General features: G+C 45.9%; 1 long non-coding RNA gene across 1 annotated transcript; it reads right to left on the bottom strand.

Moving 5' to 3' along the window:
- Positions 1-10,721: 10,721 nt before the first annotated feature.
- LOC130550638 (uncharacterized) lies at positions 10,722-11,681 on the bottom strand. The gene is made up of 3 exons (XR_008962461.1): positions 11,524-11,681; positions 11,105-11,434; positions 10,722-11,010 (listed from the first exon to the last, which is right to left on the bottom strand). It is a non-coding gene; the product is annotated as an uncharacterized LOC130550638 (long non-coding RNA).
- Between the last annotated feature and the right edge of the window lie 3,927 nt (positions 11,682-15,608).

The raw sequence follows: 15,608 nt of genomic DNA, 5'->3' as shown, positions 1-15,608 counted from the left end.
TAGTTGGGACGGGGCAGGAACCGTCCCGGATCGACCAACCAGCAATGGGATGGCTGGGGTCGGGCCCAAAAGGTGATCTCGATCTCCCTCGGGTCTTCCCATGAGGGCCGCTACGGCTTCCGCCGCGGCTGCTGATGGAGTGGTGGTCTCCTCTTCGATGTCTCCCGGGGGGCCGCCGAGTGGGGGCACCGGAACCGGAGTGTTGAAGAGGACCAGGGCTGCTGGGAAGCAGAGGGTGCACAGGATCTCGACGGCCAGGAGGCGGCCGAGTCGCGGCGGGGAGGATATGCTTGATATCCTCTGTCTGCTCCTTTTACTGTCGAGAACTGTGGCTCGGCAGTATCACCAAACAGCCCCCCTTGCGAGATGGGTGCGTCGAGAAAGCGGACTTTCTTCCAACCCATCTGTGCAAGGTTTGGCCAGAGGTGTCTCTCCTGGACCACATGTGTGGACATCGCCCGACCCAGGGCCCACGCGGTCACGTTGGTTGCCCGTAGAGCAAGGTCGGTGATGGCGCGGAGTTCCTGCATAAGCGCTCGGTCGGTCTTACCCTCGTAGAGCTCTCTGAACACCTTGGCCTGCAGGGTGGCCATAGCGTGGAGAGAGGGGACAGCTTGGCCCGCAGCAGAGTAAGCTCTCGACATCCTGGATGCCAAAAAGCCTATGTGCTTTGGACGGGAGTCTAGCTCGAGCCCCAGGGGGACTCGACGTATCCTCTAGCTGCCCCACCATCGAGGGAAGAAAGGGTGATGGAACTAGTTGACATGCATGCGCCGAAGGGGGCGTTCCAGGTCGTACTAAGTTCCTCATGCACTTCCGGGGAAACACGGTACTGGGGCGAGTACGGCATGGACCCGCTCTCAAACCCGAGGTACCATGTATCCAGCCGCGAGCATTGGGAGATGCAGTGCGGGCACTGCAACCCAACGCCGGCGGCCCGGGAAAGCATGGCTGACATTTCGACGTCCGCTTCTTCTTGATCTCGATCCCCCGAGGGAGGGAGCTTCAAGGAATCGACGGAGTCTGATGCCAGTGAGTCACCCTCCGATGCTGCAACAGACATCTCATCATCACGTACCGTGTCCGATATGGTGGGACCATCTCATGGGGAACGGTCAGACGAGCAAGACGAGGTGCGAACGGTCCGCGAGCCAGTGGCTGACGGATTATCGCTCATAGTAATCCTCATATCACCCTCGCTGCTCGCCGTAGTGGGCGGCAGGGCCATAGTCCTGCCATCACGGAACGGGAAGCAGACGAGGTGGTGGCTGAGCCCCGTGGGAACACAGCCACCCGTGACGCAACGTCTGAATCGTCAACCACCCGCAGTGCGGGCAGGACGTATCCACAAGGACTACCCCAGCGTACTGGAAGCAGACCTCGTGTCCGTCCCCCTCCTCGATGAGTGTGTTGCACCCACGAGAACAGCCGGACATGCCACGCTGGAGAAATTTGCTCTTTTAGAATGCAGACGGTGTGGCACCGTCTGCTAGCTCGAACACCTCTAAAACCGTCGAGACGCCCAGGGGAAGTCGCCGCAGGAAGGGACCGTCCGCTGCACCACGTCGTAGAACCTGCAATCTGGAGTTGCTAAGTAGTAGCGAGAGTTGATCTTCATAAGCGAAGGCTCCAAAGAACAAAAGGTGAATGAATGAAGCACGCCGTCTCCCTTTTATACCCGGATTTCCGGGGGCGGAGTCCGGCATGCAAATTTCATTCGCCAATTTTCATTGGCCTTTTCTAAGTAGTCAGAAGCGATTGGTTCTCAGGGATGAACCCCATCTGTCGGTTCGACACAACGTCGAGAGACCGACAGAAAGGGAACTAAAATTTGTTAAAATAGTGGAGTCTTGACCAGGTTTTTTGAGCAAAGTACAAACAGTAGCATGTTTTAGCAAGTCCGGCGTAATTCCAGTTTCTAAACTACAATTTATTACACTCAAAAGATAGGTAGCTACCACATCCAGTACTTGTTTAAGAAACTTCGGGGGAATTACATAAATTTCGGAGCCAGAAGGTTTGAGCTGATCCATTAACTCTACAAAAAATTTTTTAGAAATAAAATGTAAAATTATTTAAAACAGTAGTACATCTGGGGTGAATTGAGGGATCAGGTTGTACAGGATTTATACCCCTTCTGAGATCATTTATCTTATTTGTAAAAACTGAAAGAAAGTCTTCACAAAGTTGAGAAGATCTTTCTATCAGAGAACCAGAGGAAGGATTAAGAGTGGAATTTATAATATTAAATATAATTTTTGGATTTTGACAGTTCTTGTTTATAATAGCAGTGTAATAGCTCGATTTTGCTGACTTTACAGCTGTCATGACTTGCGTGGCTGAGAACCCAATTGCAGGCGACCAGGACGTAAGGGGTTAACAAAGAATATATTTATTGTAACAAAAAACAAAAGTATAAAACAAAACACCCACGATGGGGAAAAACCAAGAAAACAAGATCACATGCAGTAGACAGGACATAGAATAACTAAGTCTGGGTAAACTGAACAATACTAGGCAAACGCAAAATAACAGACTTACAAAACTCGACTTTGACTTGGAGGATATATTGAACACTGATACGGACAGGAACAAGCACATACAATCCACGAGCACAAGACAAAGAAACATGAGGGCATTAAATAGGGAAGAAAAACAAAGGATAACGACACAGGGCAGGTGAGGGTAATCAAACACGGCCGGGAAACAATACAGGAAACGAGAGGGGCGGGGCCAATGACGAGACACTGGAGAGAACGCATATTATTGTCAAAACGACAATAATATGTTTCTCTCCACACATAACCAAAAACTTTGTCATGGCTCTGCCACAGGACCAAGAAAAACATGACTAAGTGAGGCAGAGCCATGACAACAGCCTTCTGATATTGAGATAGTGAGTCTCTTAACATTTGCTGTGAGACCTGAAGTCTGTCCTTTTTCCACTTTCGCTCGGCTCATCTACAGATCTGCCTAAGAGCGCGTGTAGAGTCATTTAACTATGGCTCCAGTCTTGACTTGTGACAAATGGTTTTAAAAGGTGCCACCAAGTCCATCACATAGACACAAGTGGAATTGAACCTGGTAAGTAGCTACTCGACTCTCAAAATGCAATTCCATTCGTCCAAGTGTGGACACACTTCGCTGAATGTGGAAATAAAGTCCTCTCTGGTAGTTGGAGTGATAGGCTAAGCCCGACGAACAGTAGAAACTGAGCTAGAAACATTAAACTGAGATAAAAAGAAAACAAAACAGTCTTATGGCCAGAAAAAAACATTTTCACATACATCCAGACAAAGGGAGAAACCATGTGTTAAAACTAAATCGAGTGTGTGGTCATACTGATGAGTGGGGAATATTGACTTGCGAAACAAGATCAAAAGCATTTAAGAGGTATAAGAATTCCAAATTAAAGAATCAGCAGCACAACAGACATGGATGTTAAAATCCCCTAAAATGTACAATTATTCATATTTCATATATCCTTGTTATACTTCGGAGGACGGTATATTAAAGCAACCAACAGAGGTTTGTTCAGTTTTATTTTGAACGTCTGCAGCTCAAAGCTACTGTAGTAGTTAGATGCGACAGGTCGACAAATGAAGACGCCTTTGTAAATAGAGGCGAAGCCTCCCCCTCGCCCCGTTGTGCGGGGAGAGTTTAAAAATAAACAGTTTAATGGTAGCATCTCAGAAAAGGAGCTTAAGTCCCCAGAAGTGAGCCAGGTTTCTGTCAAAAAGAGGAAGTCCAGTTTATGAGCAGAGAAAAAATCATTTAGAATAAATGTCTTATTTACTACCGATCTGGCATTGATCAAGGCCATCCTAAGTCGCAGCAGGTGTTCAGGCTGCAGGCTGTTTTGCCCGAGGAAGAGAGTGAAGGTGGTCCTTTCGTAATCCCCCACACCATAGCCGAGGGGAGCGAACACCAGGTAGCGGTGCCAGTGACATAGGAAAAACAGGCATTATCCATCCGTGCGCTGGTTCCAGCGAGCGCCGGCGGACACGGCAATCCTCGTCCAAACCTTCCCCAAGAGAGGCAGATAGAAATGAAGGTCCTGATGAGATTGTAGAAAGCTCTTTAGCTTAACAGCTAGGCCACCTCCCCTTCCCCAACGTCTCCTGCGCTTTCTCGCCGGAAGAGGGTACGGCCAGCGGCGCAGGTAGGCAGGAATCGATTTTAGTGGCGGGGGTGTGGAGTAGGATGCGCCAAAAATCGCTCGATTTAACAGCATAATTGAGGCTTCTTCCAAGTTTAAAAGAGTGAGACGATTATCATTTAAAAAAGAAGAAGCACACAGAGTTAAAGATAGCATAAAGCTGATTAAAACAGATAAACTAAACAATACACTGAGTCAGAAAACACCACAATATCATTGAGGTAAGCCTCGCAATTTGGAATACCTGCTAGAAAGGTGTTCATTAAGCGTTGGAATGTAGCGGGAGCATTTCGTAAACCAAATGGCATGACGATATATTCAAGAAGATTATCAGGGGTGACAAATGCAGAAATTTCGGCAGCATAAGATGTCAAGGGCACTTGCCAATATCCCTTTTGTAAGTCAAGTTTAGTAACTAAAACAGACGAACCAACCTTATCCACACAATCCTCCACACGAAGAAGGGGAAACGAATCAGCTTTTGTCACAGCATTAACCTTTCGGTAGTCGCTGCAAAAATGAACTGAACTGAATGAACTGAAGAATGGTTTAGGAACAAGAAGACAGGGAGAGCTCCAACCACTTGAACTCGGAACAGCCAGCCCGTTGTCAATAAGATTTTTAACTTCAGCTTGCATAATCTCCCGTTTATTTGGGTTGGTACAATAAGCATGTTTAGGTGGGTGATCTGCAACGTCAATATCATGACATACCAAGGTTGTGCGTGAAGGAATATCAGAAAATAATTCGGCATGGCTATGTATTAATTCAAAGAGATCCTCTCTATGACTAGAAGGCAAATAAGAAAGATAAACTTCCAACTCTTTCAAGGTCTTTGCAAGCGAACGCCAGAAACAGGAACACTTCGTACACTCAGATTGTCTTCACTGGGACAATACAAATGCAAAACTGCAACATGAAATACAGGGGCAACAGAGGTTTTTAACTCGGTACCAGAGAAGTACGGCTTTAACTTGTTTATGTGACATACACAAGTTTCTTGTTTTCTCTCAGGTGTGCAGATCACATAATCAGTGTCACTGAGCTTGGCGTCAACTACATAGGGACTCGAAAATTTTGCCTGCAGCGATGACCCCACAACGGGAAGAAGAGACAAAACTTCATCACCAGCTTCAAAAGAATGAGGTGCAGCCTTTAAGTCGAAATGAGTCTTCATTTTCGCCTAAGCAGACGAAAGCGAAACACGAGCTAAATCACAAAGTCGATGCAAATGTTCACGGAATGTGCTTACATGCCCTAACACATTAATAGGCGGGGATTCCTCAGACATCCACTTCTCTTTTAACAACTTCAAAGGGCCACGCACGGTATGGCCAAACACTAGATCGGTGGGGTTCCTGTGGGGTTTCTCGTACAGGGAATTTTAGGACAACCAACTGCAGCATCAGCGTTAACTGTGGAGAATAAAAAACTGTCCGATAAATCAACAACTTTATTAAATTTACGTGCCTGTGCCCGTGTAATCGCACAAGCGGGAAATACAGGGGGAGAAACAGAAACCAAATCAGGAAATACATTCCTTTTAGAAATTGGATCGTCCACTTTGCTTCCAGCCAGATAATTTCCAAGGATAAAATCAACACCTTTAATGGGCAATTGATGACGAAAAGTGACTTTAGCACAGCCACTAACAAGTTCGGATTGGATATTTATGTTATGCAAAGGAACCTTAACTATACCCAACTCTATTCCCTTAACTAACACATGTGATCCAGAATACGAATAATTCGAAAATGCTAACACACTACCAAGAATAAACGATTGGGCAGCCCCAGTATCACGAAGAACCCGAATTGGGACCTGCTTGTCTTCCTCACCAGGGAAAAAAATGGCGCCTTTTCTTTTAACAAACAGGTCAAACACAGAATAATGTCTCTGATCAGATAAATACAATTTTGGGCTGGTAGCACGAACAAAAGCAACACTTTTAGGCACCTGACCTTTAGAAGGCGAATTCTTCTTTCCAAGCACAGGGCAAGCAGCAATAAGATGACCAAGTTTATAGCAATAAAAGCATTCATGTTTTTCATTTGGATCATTAACAACAGAGGTTTTAGAACTCCTCAGATGTCTAAATTAGATGGTACAACATTTTTGCGACTAACATTCGGAACAAAGGTGCTTTTATGTGTCAAAATGAACTCGTCAGTACATACAGCAGCCTGCGCAAGAGTGGTTACTTTTTGATCGTTTAAATACACCACAATTTTGTCGGGGTAACAATCTTCAACGAGAAAAAGCTCACGGAGCTGTGCAAAATCCTTAACCTTGCTCTAGTAGCATTGTTTTACCTTGAGTCTTTTTATATAACATGAAGAAACACGGAGACGGATGATGTGTTAACTCACTTTAGTTTGTGAAAAGCTCTTTCTCAGCGCTGAGAGAGTCAGAAATATGAGTTCCCTTTCTGTCGGTCTCTCGACGTTGTGTCGAACCGACAGATGGGGTTCGTCCCTGAGAACCAATCGCTTCCTACTTCTTAGAAAAGGCCAATGAAAATTGGCGAATTAAATTTGCATGCCGGACTCCGCCCCCAGATATCCGGGTATAAAAGGGAGACAGCGTGCCTCATTCATTCACCTTTTGTTCTTCGGAGCCTTCGCTCATGATCAACAGACTTCGCTACAAGACTGCTGGCTCTACGACGTGGTGCAGCGGACTGTCCCTTCCTGCAGCGACTTCCTCTCAGCGGTTCCAGAAGTGTTCGAGTTTTTTCTTTAAAAGAGCAAATTTCTCCAGCGTGGCATGTCCCGCTGTTCTCGTGGGTGCAACACTCTCATCGAGGAGGGGGACGGACACGACGTCTGCTTCCAGTACGCTGGGGCAGATGTTGTGGATACGTCCTGCCCGCACTGCGGGCGGTTGACGATTCAGACATTGCATCATGGGTGGCTGTGTTCCCACGGGACTCAGCCACCACCTCGTCTGCTTCCCGTTCCGTGACGGCAGGACTACGGCCCTGCCGCCCGCTACGGCGAGCAGCGAGGGTGATATGAGGATTATTGTGAGCGCTAATCCTTCAGCCACTGGCTCGCGGACCGTTCGCACCTCGTCTTGCTCGTCTGACCGTTCCCATGAGACGGTCCGCCGTCTTAATCCTCAATCACGTATCGGACACGGACACATGGTACATCGGGCTTGAGAGCGGCCCCAAGCCGCACTCGCCCCCAGTCCCGTGTTCCCCCGGAAGTGCATGAGGAACCTAGTATGACCTGGAATGCCCCCTTCGGCGCATACACGTCAACTAGTTCCATCACCCTTTCTTCCCTTGATGGTGGGGCAGCTAGAGGATACGTCGATGTCCCCCAGGGGCTCGACCTAGACTCCCGTCCAAAGCACGTAGGCTTTTCGGCATCTGAGGTGTCAAGAGCTTACTCTGCTGTGGGCCAAGCTGTCCCCTCTCTCCACGCTATGGTCTTCCTGCAGGCCAATGCGCGGAGAGAGCTCCATGAGGGTAAGACCGACCCAGCGCTTATGCAGGAACTCCGCGGCTTCACCGACCTCGCTCTCGGGCGACCAAGGTGATCGCGCGGGCCCTGTGTCGGGCGATGTCCACACTTGTGGTCCAGGAGAGACACCTCTGGCTGAACCTTGCACAGGTGAGTAATACTGAGAAAGTCCGCTTTCTCAATGCACCCATCTCGCAAGGGGGGCTGTTTGGTGATACTGTCGAGTTCGACAGTTAGGGAGCAGACAGAGGATTTCAAGTATGTCCTCCCCAGCCGCGACTCGACCGCCCTATGGCCGCCGAGATCCCGTGCACCTTCTGCTTCCCAGCAGCCCTGGTCCTCTTCGAGACATCGAAGAGGAGACCACCACCCCTTCAGCAGCCGCGACGAAAGCCAAAGCGGCCCTCATGGGAAGTCTCCAGGGAGATCGAGAATACCTTCGGGCCCGACCCCAGCCGTTCCATTGTTGGTGGTTGATCTGGGACGGTTCCTGCCCCGTCCCAACAGCCCATTCTAAAAGTTTTCTCCCTCTCTGGGCGTTTATCACAGCCGCTCTCACCCTCTACACGACGGTGTTCGGCAACTCGACGTTGCGTCATGGCGAGACCCAATGTCGAGGATAATCAGCAGCCTAAGCACTCTCAATCGACGGTGCTTTGTGCCACATCATCGTCTGGGTATTATCACAGCCGCTCTCACCCTCTACATGATGGTGTTCAGCAACTCGACGTTGCGGCAAGACCCAATGTCGAGGATAATCATCAGACATCATCGCCAGGCAGGTAAAACTGCAGAGCCGATCTCCTCTCCGGGGTCCCCCCCACGGCGAGGGATCCGACTGCCAGCCATCGAACCACCCCCGGGAGGTCGATGAAGCAGAACGTACCCCTAGCCTCCCTGTCGGTCCCTGGGAGCCTGACAAGAGCTTCCCAAACCGTCACGGTGACTACGGGATACGGTCCGTCTCGGCTACGCGATCCACCGGGACCGCCCAAGTTTCAGCCTGAGAGCAGAATGAAAAAGTGCGTTTTGCAGGGGAACAGAGCTTGTTGGTGAAAAGCTCTTTCTGAGCAGTCAGAAGAGTCAGAAATATGAGTTTAGCACTGAAAACAGCACTTTGTGTTAAACGGCCTTAGAGCACAACGAAAGAGTGCGTTTTGCAGGGGAACAGAGCTCGTTGGTGAAAAGCTCTTTCTGAGCAGTCAGGAGAGCTTTTCACCAACTAACTCTGTTCTGCTGCAAAAACGCACTTTTCCAATCTGCTCTTTCCAATCTGAAAGTTTCACATCCGGGAATCCCAGGAGAAGCAATAGAGCGCCGATTCCGCAATGCATGATCTCTACCTGCTGCCTGACCGCTTCACCAGCAGGTGGTGCAAGTCGCTTTCTGACGAAGACCAAAGCAAGAAATGCAGATACTTTTTATATGTTTGCAGCCAGTCCACTCATCTGCTCGATTAAGTGAATTTATTTTGATCTCATAGATCTCTTCTTATGCATCATCAACATCAAAATATTTTGGTTTCCTGCTCGGCTTGAAGGAATTAAGTTATTTTTTACTTCAGCACATCGTGTTCACATAAATACTATGCATCATCAGCATTTACAGGACATGTATTGTGTTTGAAGCGGTCAAATAACTGAGATCTCAACTAGGAGCTTATTGACGCGTACTCTCCCATGTGCTTCTGTTTATATGAAGTAGTTGTGGGAAATATCAGTCTTGTAGTTCAAAAAATCTCTCAGACAAAGAAGGTCCGGGTGTCAAGGAGTTAACTTTATTTGCTCGAGTCAAACAAAGTGAGATGTTCCAAGTCATCTAAAAACCAAGTGTTTTCAGTCTACAGTTATAGTGAAATGTCTGAAAGGTGGCCTTTCTAAAACCAATCAGGTAGATTCCCGTTATCTCTTATTTTTATTAACCAATTGTTGATTTTCTGCCACCAATATATCCCAGGCAACAAGGTGCGTATTTATTCGTGGTAGGCTGGCTATTACCTAATTTTTTAAATATATTTTTATATATCCTCGCCCACCACAATTATGTAATGGTCATCATGACCTGTTTCCCCTTCTTCACCTCCTTCTCTTTCTTTATCTGTGGTAAAACTGTGGCCTTGCTCAATGTAGATTATAGTCATAGTAACGGGGCGAACATGCCCAGATTTGGTCATACTGTAGGGTTGGGGCCGGAAAAAGTCCCAGATTTCATAAACACTGCCAGACATCAAAAACACAGCTGTGCAGGGTGCTTTCTGAATTCATACAAATGTGTTTAAAACGAAGAGCAATACATGGTGAATAATGATCAAAAACATAAAGACAGATCAAAAACATAAAGACATATCATGAAATTCCTCCATAGTAGCTGCAATCTCAATAAACATTCTTTTTATTTTTCTGCATGATCTTGTTTTAATTTGAGACTCTCAGAAATGCTGGATGTTGTGGAATTGTGGAAACGTTCGTTGTTAATACGAGACAGAAAAACTGATATTTTAGCCAAGCGAACTTCTTGAGCAGGCCAGATAAAATAGACCAGATAAAAATAGTCAGCACTTTCTTTAGAACCCGACTAGACCCGAAACGTCTTGTGCAGCCTGCAGCCAAGCAAGATACCTCACAGCGTTATGGATCTATACGCGTAAAGATAAAAACTTTTGTTGCATGCTAGTGCGTTTCCCAATAATGTGCCACACACGAACATGCGAGTATGACTACACGCTAATTGCTTGAGTTACTGTCTGTTCATTAAATGCTAAAATGTCAATCACTCACGGAATATTAACCTAATTATGTCTTGTAAAGTTTGGCGTAACAAATATTTGTTGTTTACCTAACCATAAAATGTAATTAATTTGTGTCTTTCGGGGCGATTGGTAAAAGCACATTCATTATAAATTACCAGAGACCCGATGCCATATCGGACACGACCTGTGCCCAAGGCATATTTTGTCAACGTTTTAGACCCGAAGCCGCTGGGACACATGAGGACCTCTCTAACATACACCTCAACGCAAGTCAGTTTGCATGGCCGAGCAGTGAAACATATATTTAATTACTGGTCAGAAAACATAAGTTCAAAAGTTCACTTCTTGTTTCTCTTCCTCCATTTATCCATTAAGTCCTTTGCGCATTTTCTTTGAAGTCTTTGTCGCCCCATTCCAACAAGTGTCAGAGATGTTGAGACGACAGTCTTTTTCACTTTCAGCGGGGACACCTGAGAGAATTAAATGTTTTTTCTTAAAGCCGACTTCAGGGGCGTCAATAGGACGATCGGTCTCCTTTGCCTTTTCAACTGTCTGTGTTCCGACGCCTCATCTTCCTCGCCTCTTCTCTCGGCCTCGACGTCTTGGCTGGGTTTGGTTGGCTCAGATTCACCCTGTCGAAGAAAATTGGCAGAAGCAAATTAGACGCTGTGATACAAATCAGTAACGCACCGTAGATTCTGTCTTGTTAAGAGAATATCAATTTACCTTGCTGTCCTCTACGCTAGACACACCCGACTCCTGGTAAGTCACTTGGTCATCCTCGGGAGTGGTGCTGCCAGAGCTGAGTTCGGGCTCCAACAGTTTACGCTTTTTTCGAGGGTGATCCTTTGAGGCGACCTGGCGTCTGCGTTAGGGTATGTCTTTCGATGCCGGCGACCTCTCTGGACCCTCCAGTGCTGCCTCTAACAGCCTTCTGTGTTCAACTGCCTGCTTGGCAGTGAGGTTGGTGACGTAAAACTTGTCCGCCGTGCGGACATCGTGGCACATAAATTTGCAAAACTTCAGGCGGTTCTCAGGAGCATGCGTGAACTTGGCCTGGAAAAGAGAAAAATAATTCCGTACGTCACACAAAAAGCCTCAGAAAAGTACGTTTCACATTTGACATGGATTATTTCAAAATTTACGTGACTGGCGATGTACGTTCTCACGTCTGTGAAGGTCTGACTTCCTGGCAGGCCCATTGCCTTCCATGCCTCTTGAAAGTAATTGTTCAAGTTCTTGCAAGGGTTGGGCGTTGACACAAAGAAAAAGAATTTAGCTCCTAGGCCGCCTGGAAGTTGGTCCTTCAGACGCAGGAACCGTAACGCCCACTCGTACTCCTCCTCCATCAAAATAATTTGCGCTGGGCCGTACAACTCATTCGTCTTGTGGGTCTTTATCTGCGGACTGATAAAAACCAAAGGTGCTTCAGAACGGGAGACCACACGGACAGCCAAGGAGAGTGAAAATGTCAAACACTCAAATGTATGAGAAAGGCGTTCTCCGTTGATGACCTCTTTGCCTCCATGACCTCCTGGATGGTCATATTTTGGAAGACACTCCCTCTGTGCCCAAAAACAGATGACAGGAACGCAGAGAAAAGTCCATAAAACTTCCACTGGATTCTCGGCGTGGGGTCCATCTCCAGGAGAGCTGAACACAGTGGGAGAGCAAAGAGGAATTAAAAATGCACATCTTGATTGCATTTGACACTTTTTTAACTTGTTCAGTTCACATAAAACTTACCAAGTGCTTCGGGAATGCCCAGCTTTGATTTATTCCGGCACTCTAAAAGCAAACCCTTGCTCAGCACCTTCTCCTCTTTGGAAGCCTTTACAGAAGTCCTGTGCATGGCGACCCCCCTCTTTAAGGACTTCCTCAGGCCCTTCATCTCCCGCCTTAGGCCGATCATCACGTTCTTGCTCAGGCGTGACATCTGAGGAGGTGTCTCCGCGATGAAGTCGATGAACTGGGAGACGTTATCGACGTAGTGTTTGATCGTTGTTTCTGTCACTCGGGATTGATGGAGGGAGTTTACGCAGCTGCACACAAACAAACAAGGCAGAACATAATTGTGCTATACGAGCAACTTGTTCTCAAACAACGAAAACATCACAGGTCACAGCAAGGACAAGACAAAAAATTCCTCACGAGTGTATCTTTCTGGTCTCGTTGAGGAAGACCATATTTGATAGATTCGACTTGCCCTCTGCCATGCAAGGCTAAAAACTTGTTTACCCTGTAGATCTTCCCACTGATATTTTCCTTCAGCTTCCTTGATGGATCCGGACCCTCTTGACACTCCCGTAATTTTTCCAGGACATCATCTGTGCACAAAGAAAAATAAGTGTGAAGCAAGTGTAAGCACAAGGTAGATATACCGCCAAATAGAAAAGTCCAGAACTAGATCCTTTTTTAGCATAATAAACAGGTTACAAAGCTGTAATAAACGTGTAAATGCCAAACTGAGTCACACAAGCACTGCACTAGTATTGTCCGTTATACACCTACGTTAGCAACATCAAATAAGTTACACATGTATTGTCCGTTATACACCTATGTTAGCCACACCAAATAAGTTACACATGTAAGAAAATATAAAAAAAGCAAAGGTTACTCACTCAGTACAGACACATGGTCGGGGTAATGAGGCGGGCTTCTCTCTTCATTCCTCTGCTGAGCTGATGACTCCCCTCTGGCGATGGCCTGCTGACTGGTGGTAGGCTGGGGTGAGCGCCTCTGGGGAAGAGGATTTTCTTCTGGGTCGACAGGTGCATCATCCTTGTCCTCATCTTCGGGCCCAAGAGAGGAGAGGAGTCTTTTTGTTATCTGCCTTATCCTTCCCGCAGCTTGAGGAGCTCCAGAAGACCTGTTTTTTAGTTTTCTGTATCTCCGCAGTCTCGGTCAACGTGTCCACCTGTTTGTTCAGATCAGCAATCTCCACTTTGAACCGCTCTCCTCTCTTCTTGCAACGTGGGCTGTTACACAAACTCCTCTCAGCCTCCTTTTCCTCCTCACAGTCTTGAGGCACCACAGGATCTTCCAGCTCAGACAACTGGTCATCGTCCGCCTGTAAGTCCAGAATGGAGACCATGGGAACAGTAGGATTTGACTCCCTGAGCACAGCCAATTCTTTCAAAACTTTTTTCCTTTTAATGTCCCTCAGAGCATCCTCCTGCGCTCCACTGGAGAGCTCGGTGTGGACCTTTATGTGCCGGTCTAACCTGGTGGTCTCCTTTCCACAGCCCGGAAGAGGGCAAATGCCCTCGCGGACATTCACTCGTCTGGACTCCAGCGAAAGCAGAAGCTTTCTCTCGTCCTTGTTCTGCACCCTGTGGAACACCACTAGATGCTGGCTAAGCCACGCGTACATCCGAAAGCAGATCGGACAGCACTCAACAGGCATGATTAATCCAAATTCAAAAATAAATCAGAAGCAAAACAATGAAACTAGCAGCAGCGATGCACTTTCCAAGAAGTCTGTGAACACTGTGAAGCTGAGAGCAGAGGGTTTTGCTATTAAATTACTTCTGTGTAATGCATGCAAGTTTATTTGAAGATTTAAGGGGGCATGGAGTTATATTTTCAAGCAAGCTTCTGTGTAATGCATGCAAGCTTACTTGAAGATTTAAGGGGGGCGTGGAGTTATATTTTCCAGCAAGCTTCTGTGTAATTCTTGCAAGCTTACTTGAAGTTTTAAGGGGGGCGTGGAGTTATATTTTCAAGCAAGCTTCTGTGTAATGCATGCAAGCTTACTTGAAGATTTAAGGGGGGCGTGGTGGTATAATTTCAAGTAAGTCACTGTGTAATATATGCACACTCACTTTTAACTTGCACAACTGTGAGCTTTAATGCATTTGTTATTATATTTTTCCAGAAAATGAGAAATAAATAAAAACATATACCTTTAAATGTTTAATAGTTTTAATAAGGATTTTTTAAATAAAAACTTTAAAGCTTTATATACATAACAAATATATATATAACTTTAAAATGTGAGACATTGAAACAAAATATATACATATCTACATAAGTGATTTAAAATAATATACATTTACATAAATGAGACAAAAACTTTACAAGTTATTAAACTAAGAAAATCCACAAATTTTTTAAAAATATATAAGTTGTAAGTGTTAGAAGTGCAAATACAGCAAACAAAAACAGGCACACAATTTAAAAATATAAACACTATAAAGTAAGACAATATATATATATATATATATATATATATATACAGTATAAAATAAGTGCGGAAAGGTCATTAAAACATAATATTTACATTAACTTGAATGTTATCTTAATTACTTTTTAGTAACTTTTTTAGACATTTTTTGTCATTTATTTTAAAATGTCCTCAAGTGTGATCAGGTCTTCAAAGTTGAGAGTGGTAAGATCTCCTGTCTCCACAAGTTCCTGATAATGCGCAGCTGCTTGTTGTGAGACTGTAAAATAAAAACATTTGCTTAATCTCCATTCAGGTGAATGAATAGCGACTAATTACTAATGGCCCGGCCATTCAGCCCTTACCTTGTGCGTTTGATGGCCCATTAGCATCAGTCTGTCTGTCTCTATGGTCAGGCAAGTCAAAGAGCTTCTCTGTTAAAACAAACTGCCAGTGTTAAGACTGACTTTGTATGATACATCTCTGTATAATAAATGTATGTCTCGTGATCACCTACCCAGTAATTGGAAGAACTCCTCATCATTTGGGGCTTCCACAGGCTGTGAGACGGGCACCTGGGGCTCGACTAAATCGAAAGCACTCTGCTTGGGTATTTGGGGGTTTGAGGCCCTTAAACCTTCCCAGCTGCTCCAGTGTGACTGTCCTCTTGAGGTTTCCGATGAGTCTGGTTTCCTCACAGCCCTTGAAATCAAAGAACAGTGTTACAATGTTGTTAAAAGTTTGAAACAAAGTTATTACAATTACAGTGTAAAACCCCTTAGAATGTACTTACTGTCAGATTTGGGTGAGTCCTTCTTATGTGACTCTGGATGAACACAAAGTTCCTTGAGCAAATCGGACAACTCAAGTCCCTCAGTTTTACTCTCCCATTTGCCAGCTTGATTAAAATCTGGCGCTCCTCTGTGTTCAAAATCTGATGAAGCTGCTTTAAGTGGTGCCTAAGGTGCATCACTTTAGCAGGACACAACGCACACTTAAACAAAGCCATCTCACAGCAACAGACTTGTCTCAAGACCAAACTTTTAAAACAGGACCTGCAGACAC

Source organism: Triplophysa rosa, unplaced genomic scaffold, assembly GCF_024868665.1.
Source record: "Triplophysa rosa unplaced genomic scaffold, Trosa_1v2 scaffold378_ERROPOS86667+, whole genome shotgun sequence".
Classification (NCBI taxonomy): domain Eukaryota; kingdom Metazoa; phylum Chordata; class Actinopteri; order Cypriniformes; family Nemacheilidae; genus Triplophysa; species Triplophysa rosa.
The sequence above is the reverse complement of the archived record's forward strand: the minus strand, read 5'-3'. Positions and strand labels throughout refer to the sequence as shown.